The sequence below is a fragment of the Lepidothrix coronata genome, unplaced genomic scaffold, assembly GCF_001604755.1.
Source record: "Lepidothrix coronata isolate B3197 unplaced genomic scaffold, Lepidothrix_coronata-1.0 Scaffold110, whole genome shotgun sequence".
NCBI lineage: Eukaryota > Metazoa > Chordata > Aves > Passeriformes > Pipridae > Lepidothrix > Lepidothrix coronata.
The window spans coordinates 330,817-342,854 of NW_016690290.1; the positions used below are offsets into that span (position 1 = coordinate 330,817).

Consider the following 12,038-nt stretch of genomic DNA (forward strand, 5'->3'; position numbering starts at 1 on the left):
CTTGTGTTTGAACAGATAGAACTAACTGGAGGGTGTTTTTAATTCTAGAATGACTGTGATGCTGTGTTTTTCTCATGAAGTTGGGAGATGAAAGGTGAGAGGCTTAACAAATACAGTTATACAAGTCCTTATTGTTTTAGTCTTACTGGTTCAGACATATTGTGATTTTCTTCCCCAAAATTTTGAATACTTTATTTATATCTTTGCTGTACAGGTGGGCTGGTTGACTGATGACATGAATAAGCCTCACAAACCTGACAGGAAGTGTGACTTGGATGGCTTTATGATCTAAATTAACAATGCAGTAGAGGGCAGTAGTATATAACTTACAGAGGGTTTTTTTGCAATGTTGAATGGCATCTGTGGGAACTGCACCTGAGAAATATAGGATTAGAGGGAAACAAAGACCTGAGTTTGATATCCACAAAATATTTCCTGTCCTGAAGCAACTGTACATATGCAGAATCTGCTTTTGGAGAAACTTTTTCTATCTGATATTAAAAGCAAGAAACTTCAGCTTGATTCAAAATCTTGAGTAAAACAATCTGAGGCATGAATTATATATCCACTCCCTTCTACATGCTCAGATTAAAGCAAAAATTGGACATTGCAACTGCTTGGGGTGGATTGGTGTACAGTACTATGATGTACAAATGAGATCATGTATTTAAAAAAAAAAGTGCTGCAAATGCTGCTGGCTCTGTTTTCTTATTGCACTGTGGAACGGTGGACAACTCTTGTACCTCAGAGTTTTCACTTTGCTTGTAACCACTGACTCATGCCTAGTAACCTTTCTGGAAAGGCAGAATTATTGACCAAGCTGCAGTTCCATGCATAAGTAAAAATGTCACCTTATGTGAGTGAAGTCATCAAGACAGATGGTAAATTTGACTGCATGAAAATACTGTGCCTGTAGACCAAGTATTCTCATAACTCTTAGTATTTTTGTAATTGAGCTGTGTCTGAGGTCATCAAAGAAAGATTAAGCAGGTTAAGATGAGCCAGGAGCATGGCTATTGTTTTAGCTGTGCTAGCAGGGTCTTTGTACCTGTATGAAAAAGGTGAAAGTAGAATACAGGAAATCTCAGTAATACTTACCATGACTAAATACTGTCATGCCTAGAGCATGTTAAGAGATGACAGTGGAATGTGTGAGCAGATCTGGCAGACAGGGCTGGCCAGGGCAGTAATAAGGGGTCCCTGCCTATCCACATCACCGGGGCATACAAAACAGGGACCTGCAAGTCCCAAACCATGGATTGGCCAACCCTGCTTTACACGGTTCAGGGGTCTGGAAGGACCTTTGGAATGTGGAATTGTGTAGTGAATTGTTAAAGAGGTCTCAGTGACAGTAAAATCAGAAAGCAGAGAATGATATAATCTCCGGTATGCGTGAGAAATCCTCACTTCTGTTGTAACTGCTTCAGTCCTGAGTTCTTGTGGTATTTCTTGTGATGTTTCTAGAAAAAGGCAAGTACTGTTGTCCTTATAAGACTCAGACACAGGTAGTTTGTTCAAATTCCTTTAGGTGGAATCTAATCATGTGCCTTTAACTCCAGAGTTAGTGCTCTTGTCATTAAAGCATCTTCAGTCCCCAGAACAGATCATTTGCTAGAGTAAGGGCAGAGGGGGCAGGCTGCTCTTTGACAGAGGAGAGAATACTGGAGAGAAAGGCCGGGTGAGTGAATGCACTTCTGCATAACATGTTCCTTGTCAGGAATTTCATCTGCTGAGCCAACTGCAGGTTCCAAAGCAGTTAATCCCATATGAAGATAATGCATCCTTGATTTTTCATCTACTGGCAAATTTTGCAGTATGTTACTTCACGTTTTCCATGTTTCTATTACATACTTTAGTACTTTTATACCAGACTATGATACAATGAAGAAAAATGTAAGTAAAATATGACATAGGACATGACAGGACAAGGGGGAATGGCTTCAAACTGAAAGACAGTAGGTTTGGACTGGATATAAGGAAGAAATTCTTTACCATGAGGGTGGGGAGGCCCTGGCACAGGTTGCCAGAGAAGCTGTGGTGTCTCATCCCTGGAAGTGTTCAGAGCCAGGTTGGATGGGGCTCTGGCAACCTGGTCTAGTTGAAGGTGTCCTTGCCCATGGCAGGGGAGTTGGAACTAGATGATCTTTAAGGTCCCTTCCAACCCAAAATAGTCTATGAACATAAAAGATAAACCAGCAAACATTCAATTAAAAAATCCCTTAGTCCAGTTTTGGCTCCTAATCCAGTGACACGAACATTCTCCTTCCTGCCTTCCATTCAAACCTTTCCAATCAGGTTTTTGTCACTGAGCCCAAGCTATTTTCCCTTGCTTAAATGGTTAGCAAAATGTCAGCACCTTAAGCAAAAATAAACCTTCCAAACCCAAATACTGCATGAAAATCTTCCACACAGACAGAAGCAAATCAGTAACAATAAAATGTGATTTACACCTTCTTTTTGGAGGGACACCAAATGCTTTAATAATGGCAAATTAAGTTTAAGAAATCAACGTTTTCTTAGCAGGGGTGCCTATGAAAAGAAAGCAATTAGCTCAGAGCTTAAGGATGTCAGATAATGAGAAAAGAAAGACCTGAAATGTCCAAAGGCAGCAGGGGGAAGTGGGAAGCTGGGCTGATAGAATGATGTCTGTCAGGCTATGATGTATTTGTGTTTGCTTTTAAAATCTACTTCATCAAAGCAGAAGGAAAATTCTGCCTCAGTGAGGGCAGAGGAAACAACAGGTAACTGGCTGGCCTGCAGGCACTGGTGTTTGACTCTCCCATGGCAGAATGTGCTTGGCAAATGCTGACTGAAAGCTGCCTGGGCTCTCAGCTGGCCAGCACACTGATCTGGATTGCTGAACAGGAAGGGCTGGAGCTGTCTGGGAATCCTGAAGTTATCAAATATTTGCACAAAATGCACGTATAGATCATTTGCCTTAAGAGCATGTTTCTGGTGAGAAGCAGCAAAGAATCTGGATTTACATGTGGAGAAAGAGAAAAGGAGACAAAATATTTGCTGTCTCCACCTAGCTAAAAGTCATGTAGCACTCCCCTGCAGTACTCCTGGTGATTAACCTGCCTGGCTCTGCTCTCTGGGCTTCAGTGCTGAGGATGTCTCAGGTTCCTGGCAGGGAGCTCACCTAAGAGCCATGTGCCTTGCTGTATTTTGGCATTTTTTCATGTCTTCCATTTTAAGAACACTTTACTTCATCTCCCAGGTCAGACCAGCCTGTGCAATAAATTCAAGGTCATCATGTTTTTCATTGTTCAGCTGGTTTTGTTATTAACTTTCTGAGGAGGATCACTGGTTTATTACCACTGAGACAAGGACATAAACATACATGACAGTAGGATATTTCTCTAGAACAGGAGTATCACCTAATTTAAACAAGAAATTGTCTCTGCTGCAGCTTAACAGTAGAACAGGAGACAAGTTCTATTACCTCTACTTCATATTTCTGTTTTCAGTCTAGAAGGATTCAATTTGTAAAGTAAAATTTATACCTTTTGTGTTTAAATCTCACAGAATTTAGGTGAGGAAATGGCTTGATCCATAGCAAAAGTTAGAGATAGTTTTTACTAATCTGTTTCTAAACAAAATACCAAATTTTGTTAATCTGTGAAATAATTCTATTTTTTCAAGGTAATAGTGACCTGTCAGATGTATGTCCAAGTATGACCAAGTATTAGCAAGTATTTTTTCAGAAGCACAAAACAGTGAAGTGCACAAGAAGAAATACCACTTCTGTAACTCTTTACCCCAGCCTCTGTTAGGTATTTACATATTTAAAAATGTATTTAATTTTTCAGCTAGATACACGTAACCCTATTTCTGTACAATGAAGCAGCCAGAATTTGGGATCAAATCTACTTGAAAAAGTTTTCTTAGACTTAATGTGAGGCTTGGGAATAAATATTTAGCATCAAGTCCTTAGGAAGTGAGATACATTAATGGAATAGAGTAAGATACTTACTCCTTTCAGAAAAGTTTTTGTAAATGCTAAGTGTATGTTCAGTCAGTATTTTTTCCTGACTGTTTCAAATCAATACAGTAAACCATTTAATTTGTTGTAGTTTATTGTTTGTTTCTATTTCCTGTACTCCTATTAGTAAATTGAGTAGTTAAACTGATTTGTCTGGTTTCACTAATGAGTAGAAGGTATGGGCAGGCTCCTACTGACTTTTCAGAAATGTATGAACACATGATCGATAAAAACTTTTTTCTTGCAGAGAAGTGGCAGGTTGAACACAGGGAGTGCCATATTTTTATCTGCTGGAATTAGCCAAGTTGTGATAAATAATAAGAGCTGTAAGGTTTAGACCTGACCTTACATTCCATGTGTTTCACTGTAACAGCTCTGAGTTCCAGCTGTGAACCAGGAACTCATTGCACAAAAGCAGCCTGGGAAGCTCTGACTGCCTTCAGCAAATGTTGGATTGTGCTGAGTGAAGCAGCCTAAAGCATTCATGTCATTGAAAGCTGAGAGACTGGTCAGAAACTTCTACTGATAAGCTGTTAATTACTTCCTTGGTGTTGTCATGTCATCTGTACTATATTAGTTATGAATTGCAGAGGATTCCTGGTTTTCTCCTAAGCTCTGTGTTTGTCATCAGTGCAAGCAGTGACTCAACATCAGAGCAAATTTGACTTCACCAATATCGTGGCTTAACCCTGGGCAAGGTACTTGTCTCAAGATGCAGCATCAAGCTTTCCAGTCCTCAGCACAAGGCCACTCCTCTGTGTTACTGACTGCTCACACTTGGTTCACAAACTTATCTCAGAAGCAAAGTCAAAAATTATTAAATGCCATTTAATTAAAAATCAGCATAATGGGTAATTTTCTACCCACTGCACTTGTCGTTTGGGACACAGCTATAACACTCATTAACTTTTCTAAATAAGGGAACTTATTTCCAAAGGTGTGTGGGAAGCCATGCACAAGTGCAGTCAGTAGGGATTTGTATGCTAACCTCCCACAGTACATTAAAATGTCCTGCACCACAGGAGGTGGTATGTAGGAGTGCTTGGGCAAACTTTAGAACAGAGGAAGGTACTGAATCACTTGAAAAATTCTCCTTACTCTTTATTTATGTATTCAATTACTTGTTCCAGTTTTTACCTCCTAAGCACTCTTACTTCACAGGGTTATTTCAAGGCAGAATAGAAGTGCTACATTCTTAATGCAAACCTGTCTTTACTCCCACCTCCTCTTTAAATTTAAGAAGTAAAATTTGGCTGAAAGATGATGAACCAACTGCCAGTGCAAGTTCCAAGCCTAGCTTGCAGTTGTCAGTTATAAGCCAGGATTCCCAAAAATGTACCACAATTTTGCTACAGTTCAACAACAAACTCCTGTTTGCAAACTTCAGTTGTCCTGTGTCAGCTCTGCCAGAAGCTCATGGTGACCAATATCACCATGGCCTTTGCACTTGAGGGTTTACAAAAACGCCTGTGGAAAAGTGATCTTTAACCCACCTGGCAAAGATTTATTACACAAGGTGAGGTTAATAAAATACAGCTCTGGTGAGAGCTGAAAATCTGCCTAGACCCTCTTGGGCCCTTGGAGGCACATCCTCCCCCTGGGGCACGTGGGGGACATTGTATTTGTGGGTGCTCACTGCTCAGTGATGCTATGGGGGAAGTGGCTGTGGGGTGAGATTTATGTGGATACAGTTAAAGAATTCCATACCATTTGGGAAATGAGTAGTCATAAACTCAAAAAAGGATATAGCAAGGAAAAGGAAACAAATAACGAGCATTTCATGTCATTATCAGAGCAAACAATGCAGCGCGTAGTTCTGAGACTGCAAAGAGCCAAGCTGCTCCACAGAATCAAGCACAGCTACCTTGCAGAAATGCTACAAAGCAAAACTGCCCACTGAAATCCAATTTATTTGCAGTATACTGTTGGATGTAAAAGGGATTGTGATATTCAGACACAAAAATCCATCCATTTTTGTCCCTGTCTAAGTTTTACTTGGCTCCCCGCCAAGTCCCCGACCCAACACCAAAAAAAACCTCCAGCACAGTGCTAAGGAAAAAAAAACTAGTTTAGAAAGATCCAAACTAGCCAAACTTATATGAAAATAAATGTATTTACATATATTGCAGATGAAATACTATATACAATTTCCAAAAGGAAGAGGGAAAGGGAAGGGGGAAGGGGAAAGGAACAAAACCAAAATCAAACATACACAATCAGTAACCCAAGATCTAGCAACTAAAGAATTAGTAAAGGAATATCTTACTACTCTCCTTGGGACAACAGAAGTCGCACTGGAACGAGCACTGGCACCCTCCACCTGCCAAGGTCGGCCAGGCCTCAGCAGGCCTCACTCCCCAAGGTCGGCCAGGCCTCAGCAGGCCTCACTCCCCAAGGTCGGCCAGGCCTCAGCAGGCCTCACTCCCCAAGGTCGGCCAGGCCTCAGCAGGCCTCACTCCCCAAGGTCGGCCAGGCCTCAGCAGGCCTCACTCCCCACATGGCAGAGCTGACAGCAGGGAACCCATAGCCTCAGAGCCACTGGAAGGAAGGAGAGCGAAGGCCTCTCCTCCTTTCTTCTTATACCCCTGGCTTACGTAAAAATTGTAGGGAATACCGGGAAATATGGGCCCTTCCTTGGTTACAAACTAGTCACCAAGGAAGGCCTAGACTAAACTACCACAGTCCCTAACACAGACCTTTGAGGACACACTCAAATGCTCAAAGAACGTTTACATCAATTTTCAGGGAAAAGATATTGTTTAGGACTAGTGTCCAAAACTTTCTGTCTTTATAGACATGTTCAGCAATGCTGGCAGGGTGTAAAAACCTAAAGTATATCTCTCATTTACATTATGGTAATTTTAGTGCTTTGTTTACAAATACTCAAGTCATACTTTGTCTTTTAACAGAGAATTCTTGATGATATGTAAAGGAGGAAAGACAAACAAGCTAAGTGGAAATAGTTCATTGCACATAGACTTGCATATAGACAGTTAACACCGCTTACATGCTTGGATTTTTCTACTTTAACACCAAACATCATTACTGTAAAGCCAACTTCGCTGTCTTCTAACATCAGTTACAAAAAGAATTGTATTGAAACTGTTCATACAATAAGCTTCCAGTATTTAATAGGAGCATCTATAAACCCGCAGCCTGTAAAACACTGTCCTTTTTTTATTCAGCAGTTTTATTTATAAATACACTATAGGCAAGTTTGAAGTGCCAAAGTGAGCTTTCAATCACTCAAAATATTGGAAGAAAAAGGTTCATTGCTATAAATTTTTAATGAGAAAAGTATAGCAGACTCATGCTTTAAAAAAATAAAAATATGTATCAGAGATCTTAGGCTTCGTATTTGTCACATGGCTGAAGCAGCATGTTCACATTCCATAGTCTCCATTGCCATAGCAACACATGCTTGTCAGATCAGGGCTGATTCAATGCAGCCACCTCCCTGCAGAAAGTCTGCTAACCCTTAGATATGCAACCCTAGAATTCAGTAGCACTTCTTTTTGTTTGTTTGTTTAGAAAGGTAGTATTATTAAACAATGCAAGGTAAACACCTCAAGATAATCTACCTGATCTGAATCTGCACAGCTTGCTCTTTTTTAAACCAAAGGTCTGAAGTACTTAATGCAGCTAGACACAGAGGTAGATGATTCAGGTGACAAGCTTTTCATGTATGAAATTGTAAATGAAAATAGAATGACAGAATTTGCTGAGTTGTAACGGACCCATGAGGATCATCGCCTCCAACTTCTGGCCCTGCACATCAATCCCACCATGTGCCTCAGAGCATTGCTGAAACACTTCTGGAACTCTGGCAGGTTTGGTGCTGTCACCACTTCCCAGGGGAGCCTGTTCCAGTGCCCAACTACCCTCTGGGTGAAAAGCCTTTCCCTGGTATCCAACCTAAACCTCCTGTGACTCAGCTTGATGCCATTTCCTCGAGTTAGAATCACAGAATACTCTGAGTTGAAAGGGATCCATAAGGGTCATCAAGGCCAGCTCTTGGGTGAACGGCCCACAGGGGGATCCTGCCTTGTTAGCACCATGCTCTGAGCAGGTGAGCTGAGCTCAGGGGCCTGTGCCTGGTCATGAGAGTGCAGAGACTGGTACCTCTGCTGCCCCTTTGGAGGATATTGAAGACCACAGTGAGGTCTCCCCTCAGCCTCCTCCAGGCTGAACAGTGACCTCAGCTGCTCCTCTAAGACTTCCTCTCTGTTTAGCATTTCAATAGCACACAAACACTGGCTGGCATCCTGTTCCCTTTGGAGTGAACAGAGAGCTCTTCCCCCTTCTTTGCTTCATACAGTAAAAGTTTGTTCAGTTTTCACCTACAGTCAGTCATAAGACACTCAAGTTCCATTATCATCACACACAGCTGGATTGAGCAAGGCAGGAATGCAGAGTTAAGTGATTTGTGCAGATTTACAGAACAAGCTGACGTGTGAAACGCTGTTTTGCAGCTTTGGATCAGTTATTTCTGCATTTATCATTGTTACATATGCTACCATTTATATTTCATCATTACCTGAATACAGGAAAAAAAGCAATACAAAAAAATCTCTCAGTTAATGCTGCACACTTCACCTGATTCTGAGAATTCATCACACAGACTACTAAACCTGGTTTCCACTGCAATATGCTGTGGTTTAGAGCCTTGGTATATTTTTAATCAATCAAGTGTTGCCATATGCAAAAATGTAAGCAGATTGAAATGTTAATGTCCCTAGAAACTGAGAACTGGAAAATGCTGAAGTGTAACCACAAGTTATACTCAATACTGCATTATTCATGCTTTCTGGTTTTACTTTGTTCTACCATAGTTGAACAGACTCCCTTAATGCAAGGCAATTAAAGAGATTTCTATGGAAATGTTGCCTAGACATACAACTGTATCTTGATGAATTGCTAGAATCAACTTACATGTACTTGTTTTTCTGTGTTGGTAAAGTAAATTATTCAGAGGATCAGGTAATTTATTTCCAATAACTTATATTGTAAACTGCTTCATGCAGTTAGAAAGAGAGTTCAGACTTTTTAGGTTAAAAACCCCCACTTCCTGTAGCATGTGTTTTCTGAATCAGTACTACACATTTGTTGAGACACTTCTGCTCTAAGACATCCTGCCTAGAGAATGGCAAACAGCAGGTAACAGTAATTCACAGTGTCCAGGAGGTTCTGTTAACTTTATATTAAGTACTACAATTTGCTCTATATAGATTTTAATTTCTGTAAGGATCATGATGTGCTTGGACTCAGCATGACTTAAAAAATTGCCAATGTTCATTCCTATCAGGTGCTTTACAAAGTCTCCTAAGTCCTGGTTGCTCAGGGCAATGTTAGATCAAAAAAGATTCTAGAAAGATGAGGGTAATTCCCAACATCCACTGAAGTGTGTTGCATCACACTTCAACAAAATCTGCCAACCATATCTTTGTTTAAAATAAGCCACTAGAAAGGAGCAGAATTTAAACTAACCACACTTTTAAATCTAAATGAACCTTTTAAAAATCTGGGATAATATTTAGAACGGTGTTTCCTTGAATATTTCAGTTTGTGACCCAACTGCAATAACTAAAAATCTGTTGGATTTATGAATCTAAAAGTAAGTTCATTGTACTCCTTCAATCTGGAAATAAGCTGTTAAAGAAGGAGTCTCATACTACAGTTGACAATTTACATATTTTTTGGAAATGTTGATAAATTACCTTGGAAAGGTTTTGCAACACATCAGTAAATTCCTCTTCCTTTATTAATATTTCTGATATGTTCCATCTCATGTTTTCTCTTTCTTTGTCAATATCTGAAAAAAGAAGAATTTATACCACTAGTTAAATACCACCACATAATTCTTTTGGATCAAGTAATAATTCTTTCTGGAGAAAGGAGATTCATTTAAAACTTATTCTCTCCCTAACTGCAAAGAAAAGCACTAAATTACAGAGTAATATTACATCAGCAGCTGCTATGGCTGGCACTAAAGCACAGTGTTTGGGTGCAGTCTAAAACTGCCCTTCAGGGCACGTGTCACAATACTGAAACCCCAGCAAAGTGCCAGGAAATACTCCTTCCACCAGCAATAGAGCTGCAGCACACCCCCCTAACTACCCGGGCAGCTATTTGGGATTTGACAGGGCTGTCAATACAGTGTTCCAGCTCCGTTAAACCCTTTAGTTACAAAGCCAGGAAAAGCCTTGTTCCCAGCTGGGTCCAGATCTGCCCGCCAGTTGTCTTCTCCCCAGCAGGTACACAAAGCCAACACTCCTGCCTTGTAGGTGCCCACAGAACGTGAGCACATCATCTGCAGCTGGAAGCAAAGGGCAGTTGCTTCCTGTTCTTGCTGATTTTCTTTATGCCAGGGCAGTTCCTTAAACAATACTGAGGATGGGAAAAAGAGTAAGAGGAGTGCTAATGAGGGAGCCTCTTAATCTGCTAAATGTGTGTTAGCATGACTGTACCAGAAATCAGTAATGGTTAGAGCCTTAAGCCCTAGAAAATTCATACATGCTATGATTTTGTAATCCTATCCTTTCCTTCTACAAATGTAATAAACAGCATATTTCAAAGTTCTATATGAAGTATGGAACATTTAAAGCATCCAAAGCTGTTGCACAGGATCACCTAAAAGGCACATTAACAATTAGCCAAGTACTCCTGTGGGAAGACAAAGTACTCTTTCTGCCTCAGCTGCTCAAAAACAACTGTCTGCTCTGCATAGTAAAACTGAGACTCAGTTCCTGGGCAGCTGCTCTGCTTCCCTGAAAACACTCGGTAGCTTTCTGAAAGAGCTGGAAAAGCTGCACTGTATCCAAGCGAATTCCAGTATGAGGTGGCTGCACCACCCAGCGTTTCCTACCACTGCATACTACCATTCTACTTCCACTAATAAACGAAGGAAGAGAGCTGGTATGAAGGTTGTTTATGCCCTTTAAGCTTATTGTGTATTTTATTTTATTACTTTCTAACTTGCCAGTTTTGCAAGCCAGTATTTGAGCCAGGAATTGTTAATCACACTTTGCATTCTCAGTAACAAAAAAACCTCTCATTAGAATTCTGACTCCATAACCCAATCACTGTAATTACTTTTTAAAATACCCAATTTAACTCTCTAATCTAAGTAAAATGACAATGGTTTCTACATCTACTATTGAGGGAACCCTGACCAGAAAAAAGCACAATCAGAATGTTTACAGGTGTGATCACAGGCCAGTAGTTCTCCACTAAAGCAATTCAACATGTCGAGCTGTACAAAGCTGCAGCTGGGTTATCACAACACTCCTAATTCAAGATGTACGATATATATGCAACTTAAATGTAAGTCTGAAACAGACAGAATTTCAAGTTTGAAATTCATAATCTACTTCCACAGAACATTTTTTCTTTTCAAAAATATGTTTTGAAACCTTTAAAAATATACGGCTAATTACGAAATTAATTTATAGTTTTAGGTTTTCCAGTCTTGGGATATTATTTAAATGTATTTCCTTATTAAGTTCTAGTGCTTATTTATTTCTGGGTGAGAAAAGATCCCAACCAAGCATCCTGGGCTCCAAAACACACATACAGTTTGCCATCTGAGTACCCACACAATACGTGTGGGGGTTTTTCAGGCAAAAAAAAGGTATGAGCACACATAGAAATGTAAATTTAATTTGCTATACTTACATACCTAGGCTATAATGAGATAGAAATGTTGCTATGGGAACAGGTTCTCAAGAAAGTAGGAGATCACACATGACAGGCAGCACATTTTTGGATGGGTTTTGGGTATGTTACACCAGGGTTGATAACAAACATGTCAAAGCATAAGGCTAGCTTAAAGTCTTACATGCTCTAATATATTATGAGGTTTCATTGATAATTTTGCATTACTTAAGGATTCTACAAAGCACTACTTGCTTCCAGGTGTGTAAGAATGCTTTTCTCTCATCTTTATATCTTTTATCTTTAATTTGTAATTTCCTATCTTGTTATCAGGTCCTCCCCTTTTGTTTTATTTTTTCCCTAAATGTATTCATAATGCTCATTTGCTCATTCCTTCTAT

At 40.0% G+C, this 12,038-nt stretch overlaps 1 protein-coding gene across 1 annotated transcript in view; it reads right to left on the bottom strand.

The window, feature by feature from the left end:
• The window catches only part of ESRP2 (epithelial splicing regulatory protein 2), a 179,431-nt gene that overhangs the window by 113,705 nt on the left and 53,688 nt on the right, over nucleotides 1-12,038 (bottom strand). The window contains exon 6 of the mRNA XM_017824396.1: nucleotides 9,703-9,797. The gene's annotated coding sequence lies outside the window, so the exon portion shown is untranslated. The remainder of the gene's footprint in view (nucleotides 1-9,702; nucleotides 9,798-12,038) is intronic.